Genomic DNA, 17,215 nt, shown 5'->3' with positions numbered 1-17,215 from the left:
GTCAATACAATTTTGCTGTCAGCTACTATCTACTTAACTTCAAATGAACATCCTGGAAAAGTGACCAAGGTGGATTATTTTATTCTCTGAACAGTTTTATAAGAATGAAATGCCAAAAAAATTATTTGTCATCCATTCGTATTTTTAAATCGAAGATATTTAACAATGGTGTTGTGAGTCTATAATATTAAAAACCTGTCAGACTGGGAACGCCTGAGTGCCTCAGTGGTTGAGTGGCTTCAGCTCTGGGCGTGATCCCAGGGTCCCAGAATCGAGTCCCACGTCGGACTTCTTGCAGGGAGCCTGCTCCTCCCTCTGCCTATTTTCTGCCTCTCTCTGTGTGTCTCTCATGAATAAATAAGTAAAATCTAAAACAAAACAAAACAAAACAAAAAAAAAACCTGTCAGACTGAAACCAAAGTTGAGGAAACTGTGTGCCCATTAGCTAGAATATGGATATTAAGACATGATAGATTAACTTATATCAAGGGGAGAGATCAGGACTGTGAGAAGTATGTTCTCATATAAGCCAAAGTACACAGAAACTAGGCTGCTTATATTGAAAAGCTGTTTGTGGCCATTATGTGTTTGTTTCTTCTGTAAGAGTAGAGAAGAAAGAAATTTAACTTTTCTCATGCCTTTGAAATATGTGTCCTTTGGTTTAATTTAGATAATAAAACCTTGAACCAAAATCTCTTAGTGACATTCATTTAGGGGCATGAATAATGCACTAGTTGGCATAACCCTTTCCCAGAATCACTTAATAAATATTTATGAAATGTGCATCGTTTTTTTAAAATTAGCACCATCTTGGTCTTAAGAATATAAACTGGTTAACAACTTGACAATAATTATAAAGGTCTGGATAATGTTCCTATCAATTTTCTCACTTCCACCAAAGCTAGTAAACTTTAGAAATATTATTATATTTTACTGTCATTTATATAATTAAAATAATTTCATATGTCATAGTATTTTATCTTAGCGACTGGTTTCTTAGGGGAGGAAGGATCTTATATTACACCAGCATGGCCATCACTGCTTTTTCTAAGTTATCCACCGAGAACTTAAACCTTCTGATTTTTCAATTTCTTAATCTGTAAAATAAGCATGATGGTATTTATTTTAAATAATATCACAGGATATCATTTAATAAGGGAGTTCATTCATACTCTATACTGACTACTTTCTCGATAACAATCTTTTAAGTTATGGCTTTTTTATTATGGATACATCTCATCCTAATGGCTCAAGAAAGTATGAAAAAGAGAAGTTGATTAATACATAAATACATCAAGGATAGTGGACATCAGATGTCTTACCGTCAATAGAAGGAGTTACAAATATAGAAAGGAGGAAAATTAAGTTAAATTTGAGTTGGATGGGAATTCATATAGCAATATGATCCATACTTTTTACTACATACGGATAGATAAAGATACAAACATGATTTAAACATGTTCATATCATACATACATATGAACATACATAAATCATACAAACAGATTTAAACATTTAAATCTATATATGTATAGATTCATTTGTAGAGTGTGTGTGTGTGTGTGTGTGTGTGTGGAGTGGATTAAAGATGTAGAAATATATTTATTATTAGTATATTAGAGAGATAATGAATAATATGTCATTCTCAGGCTCAAATTTTGAACCACCTTTGAGGAACAATGATGCTTGATGAATGGAAGTTAACATGTCATATTCGTTACTATAAAGCCAATGAAGTATGTGGCTTACATGTGTGACAATGACACTGTAACCCACCAGTGATGGGTTATTTCACTCAACCATAACTTAGACAAGGCGCCTTTGCCAGCCCCTCAGTGAGGAGGCCACAGCTGTACTTTCCAAGAGTGGGCTGATTCCAAGCAGAAAAACAAAAAGGGAACTAGCTAGAAAAAGGGGTAGTTCCTTGTCCCAAACTCTCTGACCAGAGATGTCCTTCCTTCTCAGAAGCCATCTTGAAGCTGGGGCTGTTCACTTTATAGATAACCTGGGACATTATAAACCTGGGAAGAGAAAAGGAACTGAGTAATTGGAAGGTACAAATACATCACTGAAAATAGTGATAGGGAAAAAAAATGAAAGTGGATAGCACATTGCTGACTCATTTTTTAAGGAAGCAGCGAGAGAAAATCAATGATTTGGGTTTCTACAGGAGGCCAGCCAAGTGCCTAGGATTTTGAATTCCTGACATATAAATTAGAGAAGTCTAATAGGCTCTTGATGTAACAAAGAAAAGTCAACATAAGCAGAAGAGGCAAATGGGTAGCACTTAAAAAGAGAGATGAAAAAAAAATAATAAAAAAAAGAGAGATGACACAAAGCATTTAGCAGCTTTACTTCTTGAGTCTTTTAGAATACAGAGACATACATTTGCCCTAACTGAAATTTGTTATAAAATAATCTTATAAAATACATGTGATGTGAGTAGCCACTCTGTCATTGTAAGGGGAGCATTGACAGATGCTCTAGAATTCAGAATATGTAAGGGAAAATCTGGCCAGCTGACCAATTCTGCAATATCCCAAGCACTACAATGCACCTAATAGTGGCTTCCTCAATTTTAAGCAAACTCTCTGGTAATATAAATTTTTCAACAAAGTTTGCCTTGTAAACACAAAACCTGCTAAATGAAGTACAAATATATTCACTGTGAATATATGGATCAATCCATAGAATGTGATAAATAAGGGATTTAGATACATGAAAAGAAAATCAAGTAACAACTTCTTATCAGCTCAAAATTTCCTTTCATTTAATTTTGATAACCAGGCAAAAAATGTATTTGAAACTTAAAAAACAAAACAAAACAAAAAACTCTTGGGTCAATCCCCGCCTCCCCCCCCCAACCCTGTAATCTTTCCAGTGCTTTTTTGGCAGAGTCTGCCGTATGTAACCAAGAGCATAATCTTGATTGAAAATGTCTCTGAATTCTTTTTGAGTTGAACTAAAAAAAATTTGCATGTGAATCATTCAGAGATACTAATGCAATCCTGCAGAAGACCTTTTTATAACTATATCTTTCCATGACTTCTATAGAATAAAGAAAGTTATAAAAATCGTATTCCAAGGAAATCAATGAATTATTTTTCAAGCAGCTATTCACCATTGAAAAGATCTTCTTTCTAGTCAAACATAATAATCATTCTTTTTTATCACCTTTCTTCCTTTCACTATGAGTCTATGCATTTCAATTGTTAGGCATGGCTGAGGTCAGGAGCAATGGATGGAAACTGCCAGGAATAACCCTTGGTTCTTCCAAATGCTTCCAATTTCCTTTGTTAAAATCTAAAGTATGCCTGGTCAAAAGAAAGGGTTCTTGGATTTTTCCCTTTACATTTGTGTGAATCAGGCATAATAATTCTTTGCTGGGAATAAACACTCCTTCATATTCTGGGTCACGGGTGCATCTGTATGTTCAACGTGTGTCATTTAATCTAAAGGCAGTGTGTCCATTTTATTCTATAGAGAAGAGACCATGTTAGTACTCTCCCTTGAAGAATATTGTTCTTGGATGTTTACAACTGAGTCAGACTTTGCTTGATTGAAGTTGCACACTTACAGTTTTATGAGTTGTAGTGTGAGGCTCTGTTGTCCAATACCTACTGCTATTTATTACTTAAGCCAATAAAGTATATTGTGCTCAGTGTCTCTTGGTGTACAGACATTCTTGCCAGGGCTCAACTAGAGGAAGTAGAAACTTCCCACCTCCAAATCTGTGCACCATGTCTTTACCCAAATGCGCTGTCTTATATTTTTAACAAAAACAGCATTTTGACTTTGTATACTCTGTATGCTATCAATAGGAAGAAGAAGGAATAAGTAAACCCAGAGCTGATGCAGAGCCTTCTCTTGCTCTGGGCCCTGCTCAAACCTGTCAGCCTCTGGATTCCTCAAAAAAGGAATGGGTCAGAACATATTTAATATGTAGCATAATTTCTGTCTCCGAAATATACAGAGATTCACAACGTGTCATGCATTTTCCTTAGTTGCAAGAGATGTGGGTGGTCATGACTTGTCCATTGTCTCAGAGGATATATAACATACCCCAGACTACTGGACTCTTATTCTTTCTTTCTTAAAGATTTTTTAAAAAGATTTTATTTATTTATTCATGAGAGACGCAGAGAGACAGAGGCAGAGACAGAGGCAGAGGGAGAAGCATGCTCCTCATAGGGAGCCTGATGTGGGACTTGATCCCAGATCCCAGGATCACACCCTGAGCCACAGGCAGAGGTGCTCAACCACTGAGCGACCCAGGCGTCCTTTAAATATTTTATTTGTTTCTTTATTTGAGAGGGGGAAGAGAGAGGGAGAGAGAGAGAGCAAGAGCACAAGAACAGGGAAAGGGAGAAACAGACTCCCCACTGAGCACGAAGCCCAACAAGGGCTCCATCCCAGAACCCTGAGATCATGACCTGAGCAGAGGGTAGATCCTTAACCACCTGAGCCACCCACGTGCCACAAACCATTGAACTCTTAAAACTTTTCTTAACTGACAGGATTTGAATTTCTGTTGATGTTTTTCTGCCACCTTCTGGTATATCTCTGGTACAGTAGGTCCTCTACAGTGCCCATCACTTTCTTCTCACCAAGTCCCATTAACATGATATCATGGGTAGAGTGGGTCAGGATAATATTCTTTGTAATGTTAAGATGTTCAAAGTTTCCAAAACCACATGATGGCAAAGTGTGCAAGTTAACCTAGTTGTGAGGGAACAGAGTTGATTCATACTCCTCTGTAAAGTCTAATTTTGTTCTTTTCTGCAGTGCTGACCTCTGGTGCATATAGCCAACTCTTCTGAGATGTAATATTGCTTCTATTTTGAGTCGGGTGGGTGGAGAATTTTTTCATGGGATTCCACTTGGCCATATTAAAATAATGACTCTTGCTTCATAGTTCACAGAACCACAATATGAGTTCTGCAGGTGCTAAACATATCTGTTCCAATTTATATGCTTCAGTTAGGAGGAAATAACTAAAAGTGAGTCTATGAATCTAGTATACTCGTTGTGAGATAGACTTTGGCCAAATTCTGTTTATAACTTCCAGAAACCTACCCCACTTTTACCAGAAAACCATGAAGATATTTTTTAGTGCTTTTCTTTCTATTCAGCTTGAGTCACATATTTGACTCAAAAACTCAGAACACTCCCATTTTGTTACTACATGGTTATTCCGCATATGGCTCAGATCTTCTCTGTAAATTACCAAAAGAATATTTAACAAAGATACGGTAGTGACTTTCATCATGGTAACTGGCTTGTTCTTTAATTAGTGGATTACTTATCAATCTGTGAATGAAATAAGACCTGGATATTGATTGAAAGATGACATTTTTCTATTGCAGCTCACCAGTCTTGATTTTGATTATACAGATTAAGTGACCCTCTAGTCTACTGTCCACTTATCTCATGCCTAAGACCATCATGATGTATCAGCTTTCCCCACAGATCTCTGTAGATCAAGACACCCTGGCTACAAGTCATGCCTTTCTGCTAACGATGATGGCACTTATAGCTACTTAGCCTCTGACAGTTAACTGTTCTCTTCTGATCCCTGCAGTGCTAGTATCCTACCATCCTCATTTCCATTATGGATCCCAGTACTATGTATCATTTTCAGCCATCGACTCCAACCTATAGAGGTTAGCCATCTCTTAAAGATGTGTTCTGGATCCTCCAATGGAAGGAGTCTGGCTCTTTCAATGGAACATAGTAACGTAATGTGTTTAAAGCTCTTACGTTTATAAACCATTCTAACACATCCAGTTTCCTGAACTCTCTCTTACCTCAATACTATGCTAAGGAAGTTCTGCTATCTTCACTTTATTTACTTAGGTGGTCACCATATACAAGATTCAAGAAACTGTGGTAAAAACCCAACTCTGAATTGTCTCAGCTGTTCTTATCAGAACACTAGATTTTGTCATGGCTGAACACACATGTCAATAAATTCTCCCCTATTTAGGATGAGCTTCTGCTGTGATCTTTAGTTCAACAACGTGAAGAGTCACTTTCACTAGGCTCCCTGGTTTCTCCTGCTTCTATAACTAAGGAATTCGTTTGGTCTGTAAGGTATTTACACTTTGAGCTCATACTCTCTGAGACATAACTCTGGTATCTATAAGTAGGATAAAGTTGGTAATTACAAATAATAGATATTTAGGTTGAATTAAACAATTCAAGCAGAATTGAATTTTGGCAATAAAAGAACAAGTACTGATATATGTTATGGTAAGGATGAAGCTCAAAAAACTTTATACTAAGTGAAAGAAGCTAGCCACAGAAGACCATATGTGTGTGATTGCATTTATGACAAATGTCTGAAATAGGGAAATCTATAGAGGAAGAAAGCAGATTTATGATTGTCTAGGGCTGGTAGAGGGCAATGGGAAAGAGGGAGTGACTGGCTTCTTTGTTGGGTGATGAAAATGTTCTAAAATTAGATTATGGTGATGGTTGTCTAACTCTAAATATACTAAATACTATTGAACTGTATACTTTCAGTGAGTGAACTTCCTGGTATATTGATTGTACACCATTAAATCTGTTAAAATTTCAACTAAATGTTAATTTTAAGACACTATCAAACCAAAGAGATACACTAAGTCAAAAAACACAGTGATTCAAAATAGACCTTGGAGAAATAAGATTATTAAGGCTAAAGAATATCACTAACTTTAAAAAAATTCATTCTGCTAGGGCAAAATAATTATTCTATATATTTATTGATATGTTAACATAGCCTCTGAATAATACCAAAATAGAAATTAACATGAAGTCAAGGAGGAATTGGCAAACTGTCCATGTTAGTGGGAAATTTTAACACAAATCTCTCAATAACAGATAATGAGTGATTATATAGACATCTGTACATAAAATATGTAATATACTGACACCTGTGCAATATGACATCTATACAAAAATATCTGTATAACATGTGAAATGTTATATTTCTTATATGTATATATATATAACATATATTTTAATAATGGTGTAAGAGAAGTAGGGAGAAATGAGGATACTCTGTTATAAGGTACTTCTATACCATACATGAAGAGGTATAAGGTTATTTCGCATAAACTTTTTTTTAATGTTTTTAAGATTTTATTTATTTATTCATAAGAGACACAGAGAGAGAGGCAGAGACACAGGCAGAGGGAGAAGCAGGCTCCATGCAGGGAGCCCGATGTGGGACTCGATCCCGGGATCTGGGATCATGACCTGAGCCGAAGGCAGATACTTAACCGCTGAGCCACCCAGGCGTCCCTATTTTGCATAAACCTATGTGTTTAAAATTTTTTATCTGTTCTACAACGGTAAGCAACTATATCTGTGGTTAAACTATACAGAGACCACTATACATACATACATTTACTTGCTCCATCAGTTGAGAGGAACTTGAAGCAATGACACTCCTGTAAAAATAAGCATACCTAGGTTTCTCACACCATTCACCAAGAAGAAGGTCCATAGCTCCTTGGAAAAATGACTAACTCCATGGCTGGACCATGAATATGATCCTGAGCATCATATGGTTCCAGTAGGTGAAGATGTACTCAGAAATAAAACAAAAGAAAACTCCACAAAAATGGGGTTATATCAAGGGAACAAAATGCCAACTAACAGAGTTTCCAAAGGTCAAAGCTGGAAAAATCTGAGCAACAAAATAATATATTATTGAATTTAACCTAAAACATAAAATTGTATCATTATTCCATCCATACTTCATAAATTAATGATTTTGAAAATACATGTATAGGACAGGAATAAATAGATCTCCCATGCGGCATAATTACAAATAATTTATGTAGATACTCCAACCTGTATGTAGGCTCTACATAGAGACTTCCTTCCCCTGAGTATGGTGGGAAAGGGAGGAGGGTAAGTAGAGTAAAGAAACCTCAGTCACATGATCAAAGTTGACATCAGCAAGGGTGAGTCAGGTGGATAGTAGGTACATCTGATATTATGTTGTAAAAATGGCATTTTACTTTTGCAGTTTTATTTTTTTTAATTTCTATTTATTTTATGATAGTCAGAGAGAGAGAGAGAGAGAGAGAGGCAGAGACACAGGCAGAGGGAGAAGCAGGCTCCATGCACCGGGAGCCCGATGTGGGACTCGATCCTGGGTCTCCAGGATCGCGCCCTGGGCCAAAGGCAGGCGCCAAACCGCTGCACCACCCAGGGATCCCAACAAATGCAGTCCTCCTTCTTCAAGCCCACGACTCCAGTCTAATTATGAGAAAAACATCAGACAAATTCCAGTTGCTGGACAGTCTACAAATATATGAACAATGCCCCTCAAACGTCAAAAATGACGTCAAAGTAATCAAAAACAAAACCAGTCTAACAAACTGTCACAGCCAGTAGGTTCCTATGGGCATAGGAAGACTAAATGAAATGTAGTATCCCAGTTGGAATCCTGCAATTAGACAATGTCAATAAGTAAAAACCAAGGAGATCTGAATAAAGTAGATTGAGAGAGAAAGAGAGCACAAGCAGGGAGAGGGAGAACCAGACTCCCCACTGAGCAGGGACCCTGAGTCAGGGCTTCATCCCAGGACCCCAAGATCATGACCTGAACTGAAGGCAGCCGCTTAACCAACTGAGCCACCCAATGTGTCCCCCTGCCCCAAATTGATTTTTAAATTCAACTTAACCTCTGTCAAAAATCTCAGTAGACCTTTGTACAGAAATTGACAAACTGAAACTAAAATGATAAGAATATACAAAGAATGTGGAATAGTCTAAGTTTATAAAAGAAGAATATAATTGAGGACTTACACTATGCAATTTCAAAACTTAAAGTAATCAAGACAGTGTGGTATTGACTAAAAGATAGGCATAGAGATCAATAGGACCAAATAGAGTGTACAAAAATAAGCCCTCACATTTATGATCGCTGGCACTGAAACAGGTACCAAGACAATTAAATGGGGGAAAATACAGTCTTTTCAACAAGTAGGGGAGGAATAATATTTAGATATTCACGTGTGGATAAATAAACCCCGATCCCACAACCATACACAAAATTAACTCAAATGGATCATAGGCTTAAATTTGAGAGCTAAAACTGTTAAATTTCGGGACGCCTGAGTGGCTCAGTGGTTGAGCATCTGCCTTCCGCTTAGGGAGTGACCCTGGGGTCCTGGGATTGAGTCCTGCATCGGGCTCCCTGCAGGGAAGCTGCTTCTCCCTCTGCCTGTGTCTCTACTTCTCTCTTTCTCTGTGTCTCTCATGAATAAATAAATAAAATCTTTTAAAAAATAAAACTGTTAAATTTCTAGAAGTCACAGGAGAAATCCTTGGGTTAAACTGGTGTTTCTTAACCCTGTTTTCATTATTATCCCTTTTTAAAGAGAGTTTTAAGCATTTTTATCTAACTGGAAAATTCTAATTGAAATTTTAATATAATAAACGTAGGTTCTTCCTATCTCTCTCCCTCCTTCTCTCTCCTTTCTTCCCTCCCTCCTTTCTTTCTTTCTTTCTTTCTTTCTTTCTTTCTTTCTTTCTTTCTTTCTTTCTTTCTTTCTTTCTTTCTTTCTTTTCTTTGCGTTTTCACCCATGTAGGAGAATCTATATTTGTCCCTTCGAGATTGACATGCCTAATTGAGAATGCATAAATTTGGGGAAGGGTTTTAAGATGTGCTGCCAAAATATCAGTCAAAGAATACTGATAGTTGGGACTTCATAAAAATTTAAATTTTGTGTTTTAAAAGACACTGATAAGAAAATTAGAATACTATGCACAGACTAATAGAAGCTATTTGCAAATTATATATCTGAAAAAAGAACTTGTATTTTGAATATGTAAGGAATTTTTATGACTCATTAATATCAAGATAAGTATCTCAATTTAAAAATGGGCAAAAACAAAGCACCTATATAGACATTTCATTAAGAAGATTTAAAATGTGCTCAATATTATTCTTCATTAGGTGAAGGCAAATGAAAAATGCGATCAAATACCATTATAGAGCCATTCAAATTGCTGTATGAAAACCAGACAAAACCAAGTGTTGGTGAGGATATGGAGAAAGGGAATCTCTCAGATATTAGTCCATGATACAACCACTTTGGTAAACAGTCTGGCAATTTCTTGAAAGATTAAACATCATAAACTCAGTGATTCCACGCTAATAATCTACCTAAGAAAAATGAAGACATTTAATATTTTATGATTTACATTTTTATATATTATATATTTTATATATAAATTTATATATTTATAAGTTTATTATAATATATTTATATTATATATACAATATTATATATTGTATATAAAATTTTCCAATAAGAGTAGTATTACTCAATTATGAAAGGAATACAAAACTGAATCATACTACAACATGAATGAACCTCAAAAACACTACTCTAAGGAAAAAAAGCCATATATGAAGACTACATAGTGTGTTAACTTCATTTCATGAAGTATCCAGAAAAAGGCAATTTTTAGAGATGCTAGTTTTCTGGGGCTGTATGATTGTGGATAGTGACCTGACAATCAATAAAGCACTGAACTCATGGGGATTTTTTTCACTAAAGAAAACGTTCTAAAATCAGATTGTTTTGATGATGCCAACAACTCTGTAAGTTGACTAAAAAATCATTGATTGTACATTTATAATGACTGATATTTATGGTGTATATATTTTATTCAATAAGCTTTCTAAAAAAACTATTAAGCATTCTGCTTCATAGTGTTCTAAATATTTAGGGCTTTGTGAAGAATGGATTTTTAACTAAAAATGATAAACTAGCACAAAATAATGAAAAATTTATGTTAGAAAGCTTGGTCTAAGGGATTTAAAAGTTAGCAAAAAGATTGTAGTTTAAGATCAATCTTTTTTTTTAAAGATTTTATTTATTTATTTATTTATTTATTTATTTATTTATTTATTTGAGAGAGAGAGAGAGAGAGAGAGAGATTGAGAGAGTGCCCTCGAGAGCAGGTGGAGGAGCAGAGGGGGAGAGAGAGGGACAAGCAGATTCTGTGCTGAGTACAAGCCCTACGGGGGACTGGATCTCATGACCCTGAGATCTTGACCTGAGCCAAAACCAAGAGTCAGAGGCTTAACCCACTGAGCCACCCAGTGCCCCAAGACCAATCTTAAAAGATGATTCATAACTCAGAAGAAATGCAGAAACTCAAATGCAGAACAACCTTACAGCTGACCAAACTCATGTGAGCACTGTAATAGCTTATATTTAAACCTCTGTGATGGGCCGGAGATAAGGAAAAGATGAAAAATAGTCAGACGGGGGTCAGGAGGCCCACTGAGGTTGTCGAAAGGCCAACCCTCAAGGAACAAGATTGTGCACATAATCAATCCTCAGTGTAGCATCATGGCTCTGTGAGCAAACATCGAAAACTGCTTCCTGACTAGACTCTGGGATGGATAGAGAACAGCTTAGAGTCAGATTGCAAATTAGGTATATGGTTCTGAAAGTAGATCCTCCGAACTTGGGTGCCCTGCTGAAGCCAAGGCAAAGAGTAGGAGAAAAACTCTCGGGAGAAGGTGTGTGTGTGTGTGTGTGTGTGTGTGTAATGTAAATATGTAAGAGTCTGTGAGTGAAAATTAGCATAACAAATGAGTTATCTTAGATCTAAAATAATGATGGCCCTATTCTTTTTTCATTAAAAGGAGAGAGAGATTTTTCCAATTAAGAACAAAGCTTTAAAGTAAAGTATCTTTCTTTCCATAATAACTGACTTCTTGTTTCAAATGATACATGTTTGCCCAGCAGTCAGCTAAACCATTTTTTTTTTTCATTTTGGAGGGGATAAAATCTCTTCCTTTTGAACATAATCAAGAGAATGAGAATGGCATTACTGGAGAGTCCAGACGTACTGCGTTAATTTCTTTATTTCAAGAGACATCTGACAAGTCAGAGAAATCCTCTTATGAAGACAATAAGTCTGACGTGGTAGGGGATGGCAGCAGTATGTGCTTATCAAACAGTATTTCACAAAAATGATGATTTGATAGCTCCCTAATATCATGGAATTCCTTATTTCCCATGAATTTCCTTATTTCTCTATATTTTGCAGAAAACAGAGAAACTTAAAGAATCTTTTCTCTCTTCTTTTTCCTTCCCTCTTCTTCTCTCTTCTTTTCTTTTCTTTTCTTCTTTTTTTCTTTTCTCCTTTCCTTTCCTTTCCTTTCCTTTCCTTTCCTTTCCTTTCCTTTCCTTTTTTCTCTTTTCTCTTCTTTTCTTTCTTTTCTTTTCTTTTCTTTTCTTTTCTTTTCTTTTCTTTTCTTTTCTTTTCTTTTCTTTTCTTTCTTTTCTTTTCTTTCTTTTTTCTTTTTTGTTTGTTATGGCTGATCATCCAGCTCAGGAACCCATACTGTAAAAGCAATCAGTTACTTAGAAGATTTTGTAAATTAAGCCCCTTTGTACCTTGGAGAATGTATGATTTAGGTCGCTTACAGAGCAAGCTAAAATACAAAGAAAAATAACACTGGCCTTTTCAAGAGCAGCTTCACTGAACATCCTATTTTCTGCTGTGAACCACACAAGTCTGGGAGTACGGACTTGGAGATAGCCGGTCTCCACAAAGAGAGGCATCAAGTAGCAGTCTCTCTTTTAATCTGATTATCTTGGTCCAGGTTCCAAATGCGTGGTCCCAAATAATAGAAGCAGAACAGCACTTCTCTGGGCACAAACTATACTCAATGAGCACAGTTTCCAGGGAGTCTTGGAGAGGTGGATGTTTATGTTTACAGCATTAACACCATAGGTCCAATACGATAAAAGTCAATTTAATAATCTAAAATTAGTGCTGTATTTATAGTTTTGATCCTTTGGTGACATATTAAAGGCCGGTGATATTGGTCTCTCGCTAAGTAAAATCTCCTCTTGCTCATTTTCAGGATTCCAATATCAATTCTTAAATGTTTTATCCTACAAATAGAATGTGGCTGGATTTATTTCGCTCAGTCTGAGAACTTCTTTTCTTAAGGTAAGAATGTAGCTTTTTCCAAGTATTTGGATTACTCCTATGTTTGTACATTTTCCTTAACATCTTGTTCCTTTATTTTCCTCTAGAGGTTAGATGTACTTGATCTTGTCTTTATTGTTATAATGGTTACAATTAAAAGCTTAATGAAATATATTTTTACATTTGTGTAAGAATCATAACAAAGTAATGAAGATGCATAAGCTTCCTACTTCGAACAAGTCAGAGTATTTGAAAACTATCTTACTTAATTTTTTCCGTTTCATTATTTGCTATTTTAAAACAGTGAAATTATACCTGCACACAAATAATTTTTACATCAGAGACCAATTCTTGGGACATCTGGGTGGCTCAGGGGTTGAGCACCTGCTTTGGCTCAGGGCGTGATCCTGGGGTCCCGGGATGGAGTCCCACATCAGACTCCCCGCAGGGAGCCTGCTTCTTCCTCTGCTTCTCTCTTTCTTTCTCTCTCTCTGTGTCTCTCATGAATAAATAAATAAAATCTTAAAAAAAAGAAAGCAATTCTTTCTGATAATTTCAATAATCTCCACTTTTATATTGTAAATACATTTTAAGATTTCACAATCAGTTTCACTATTTATGGACTCTCATGTTGCTTAAATTCTGGCTCTCTTTTCTTGTTTTATTTTGCTGTAGTGGATCCTTAATACTTATTTTCTAAAGACAGCTTTGTTAGTGACAACACTTTTGATTCCTAACATGTTCTATGATATCTTTGTCCTCATACTCCATTGATAATTTGGAAGGATAACAATTCTAACTCAAATTTTCCCCTCTTACTTAAAAAAAAAAAGGTTAAAAACATTTTTGTCAGCTAGATTTTCAACTGAGAAATTTGATGTTTTGATTTTTTTCCCCTTCAGTTTTTGAGTTTAGAAGCCATAGAAAAATGTTTCAGTAAGAGTCTTTTCAATGTTATTTTTTTTTCTTTATGTTGCCTTAAGGGCCACTTTAATCTTAAGACTTGTTCTGTTTTTCAGTCTGTAGAGATTTTTCTTTAACAAATTATTGATCGAGTCATCATTATGACTTCTCTCCCCACAATGCCATGTCCCCCTTTAATGTTTCTTTTTTTCTTCTTTTCCTGGGGCCTTGGTGACATGGATGCTGGGTCTGCTCCATCTAGTCTCTACCACTCTTAACTCCTCTCTCATTTGTTCTTTCTCTTCTTTTCTGTGTCCTGAGGGATTTCCTTGGCTCCGTCTTGGCAGAAGGCTAATCCAATCTTCAGACATGCCTTTTGAAAGAGAGCCAACTGTTGTACCTACTACTCAGGAGTAGAATATCTGGGCAGTCAGGTTTCGCCTGGTGATGTCTGGGTGAGAAGCAGAGGAGGAAACTGCAGAAGTACTTAATTGCAGAAACTTTACATTCATGGTGGAGAATTTTAATGTATTTCATTAACAGCCAGGGTTGTCTTCTTGTTTCTCTTCTCTGTACTGAGTTCTAGAATTTTTAAAAATTTCCTTTTAAGTTTCTAGAATTTTAATTTTTTTTAATTAAAAAAATTAACTTAATTTTTTTTTTAAGTTCAAGCCCTCCCAATACAGGGCTTGAACTCATCATCCTGAGATAGAGACTTGAGTCAAAGTCAAGACTGGGATGCTTAACTGACTGAGCCACCCAGCTGTCCCAGTTCCAGAACTTTCTTATGTTACCTCGTTGTATCCCTCACTCCCACGCCTACTCTAAAGACTCCTCACCCTTCCATAGGTCTCTTATTTTGTTCAAAAAGCTTTTTTTTTTTTTTTTTTTTTTGTGCTTTAGTCTGAGGATAAACTCTGCAGCCACCATTTTGTACACAGAAACAAGGTGTGGGACATGATAGTCCTTTCAATAATTATCCTTTTACCTACTCTATGGCCAGGTCTGATTCTTTGTACTTGTTTACCATTACTTGAAATGACTCCAAGCTCTTTTCATCATGGTAGCCTTTCTCTGTGTTTGGCTGTTTTTACTACTCTGGTTTCTGACTCACTCCAGTCTCTTCTGCTTCCTGTGGTCCATCAATCCCTCAAGATGTGCTATTGGATTTTTTTCTTCTCCTCCCCACTCCCTTTCCTCCTTTTCCTCCTCCTCCTCCTCCTCCTCCTCCTCCTCCTCCTCCTCCTCCTCCTTTTTCCAGCTATATTATTGTTTTATGTGTTTCCTTATAGTTTTTGTTTTACTTTTTTTTTTTTTAATGAGAATCTTAGGAAAAGGGGAGGTAAACAATTATGTTCTTTCCACCATGTTGAAGAGTAAGTTTGGCAGACTCTGGATTGGCTGAATCAATGTTCAATTGCAACTTTCTCCTTTGTCTGTTTCTATTATTGAAGTTATGAAATCTAGAAACTAGAATTAGGAGTCTCTTTTAAAGCTAAAAGTGGCTAAGTCACTTGGTCTTGGACAATGAGATGTAGGCATAAATCTTGGGGGGAGGGTTTTCTTTCATGAATAAAAAGTGAAAACCTTTTTGCCCCCCCCATCCTTTAGATTTTCTTTTTCCTTTTATCTGGCAATCTTTAGAGTATGAGCATGGGATCCAAGCCAACATTCTAAGGATGGAGCATAAAGAAATAAATCTTGGTCTCTGATGGTACAGATGATGAGCTTTTTAACATAAATTCCAGGAACGTTCCATTCAGAAGTGACATCTGACTCCCAAAACATCATTCTTATCTTGGCATTGATACTTTTACCAACAAATACCATCATATTATTTATTCTTCCAACTTTAAGTTTTCTACTCATCTTCTATGTCCATAAATTATTCCTTCTGACCCCAAACAGAGATAAGGTAAAATAACCTTGCTTAACCTAGTAAGGTAAGGCTTTGCAGGCCCCTACCACCATATCAAGAGAAGAGCGATCTCTCAAGTATCCAACCAGTGCACTTGATCAAAAACATACTTCCAATGAAGTCCTCAACCTTCATTCCCAGATACAGAGGAAAACTGAACAACAATTCTGGATAAATGTGCCACTTTCCTGCTTCAGATATTTTGAATATGGCCTTTTTATTAATATTATATTTTCCCAAAATAACAGACACTTTTTAAGGTAGCCTACATACTCTGGGATGCCTGGATGGCACGGTTGGTTGAGCATTCAACTGTTGGTTTCCACTCAGGTCAGTACAGAGTCTGCTTGAGACTTTTCTCCCTCTCTCTTGCTATCTGCCCTTCATTCCCCCACTCTCTCTCTAAAATAAATAAATAGGTCTTTTTTTTTTTTAAGAAAAGGTAGCCTACACTCTATCATTTCTTGACTTTTTATGCAGTCTTCTCTTTATTATACAAACCTCAGATTCTGTTATTATGCACCCAAACCTTCTAGCAATAATTCAGCTAGCATCTAAAGTAGTTTTTAAGTCAAAGTTAAAGTTTAGCATCATGACTTAAGTTATTATTTGGTACATGTCTGTTACAATGTTTGCTTGTTAACTTTCACGAGAAGTTCCAAGGACAGAATTCTGACATTATCACCTTTGACATGTAAACTATTTTGCCACTGGGATATCACCTTGACAATATGATGAGGTAAGAATCCAGCTTACAAAGAGAAAAAATAAGGTGGCTTCTTCCCCAAGCTCATGTCCAAATTTTAACTAAATACATCCTGAGTAGCTTTACTTCTATCATTTGTATTTAAATATATCAATGAATTACAGTTATCTTTAACCAATATTCCATGATTATATCAATAATTGCTTGTCTTATAATTGCCCATATCAATATTTGTCTTTACGCCAATATCATGCTGCACTAGTTCATGAGACTGTCATTCTAATATGGTTTTATGTACTTAAAATATAGCAGTTACCTTTTTTACCACTAGATGACAGTCAAGTATAATTAGCCCATCAAAATGTTCACCTTATACAATTACTAAAAATAAGCCTAGAACTACATCAGTATTTTTTTTAACATGGTCTTCAGTGAGCCAGAGTGAAAAATGTACATTTAAAGAGAGGTCTGCTTACCCCTTGAGAATAACATAATGCTTCTCAGTGTTAGTTATTTTCTCCGATTCATTCATTCACTCCTTTGAGAACTTGTTTGCTAGATGTCCAATTTTTGAATTTAGTTTTCTATCTGGTTTCTATCTTTAAACATTATTAGACATTATTGATTTACATTGTACCTATCTTGAAGTTCACCCATTTAAAGTGTACAGTTCCAGGGCACCTGCCTGGCCCAGTTGGTTAAGCATACAATTCTTGACTTTGGC

The sequence above is a fragment of the Canis lupus genome, chromosome 2, assembly GCF_003254725.2.
Source record: "Canis lupus dingo isolate Sandy chromosome 2, ASM325472v2, whole genome shotgun sequence".
Classification (NCBI taxonomy): Eukaryota; Metazoa; Chordata; class Mammalia; order Carnivora; family Canidae; genus Canis; species Canis lupus.
The sequence above is the reverse complement of the archived record's forward strand: the minus strand, read 5'-3'. Positions refer to the sequence as shown.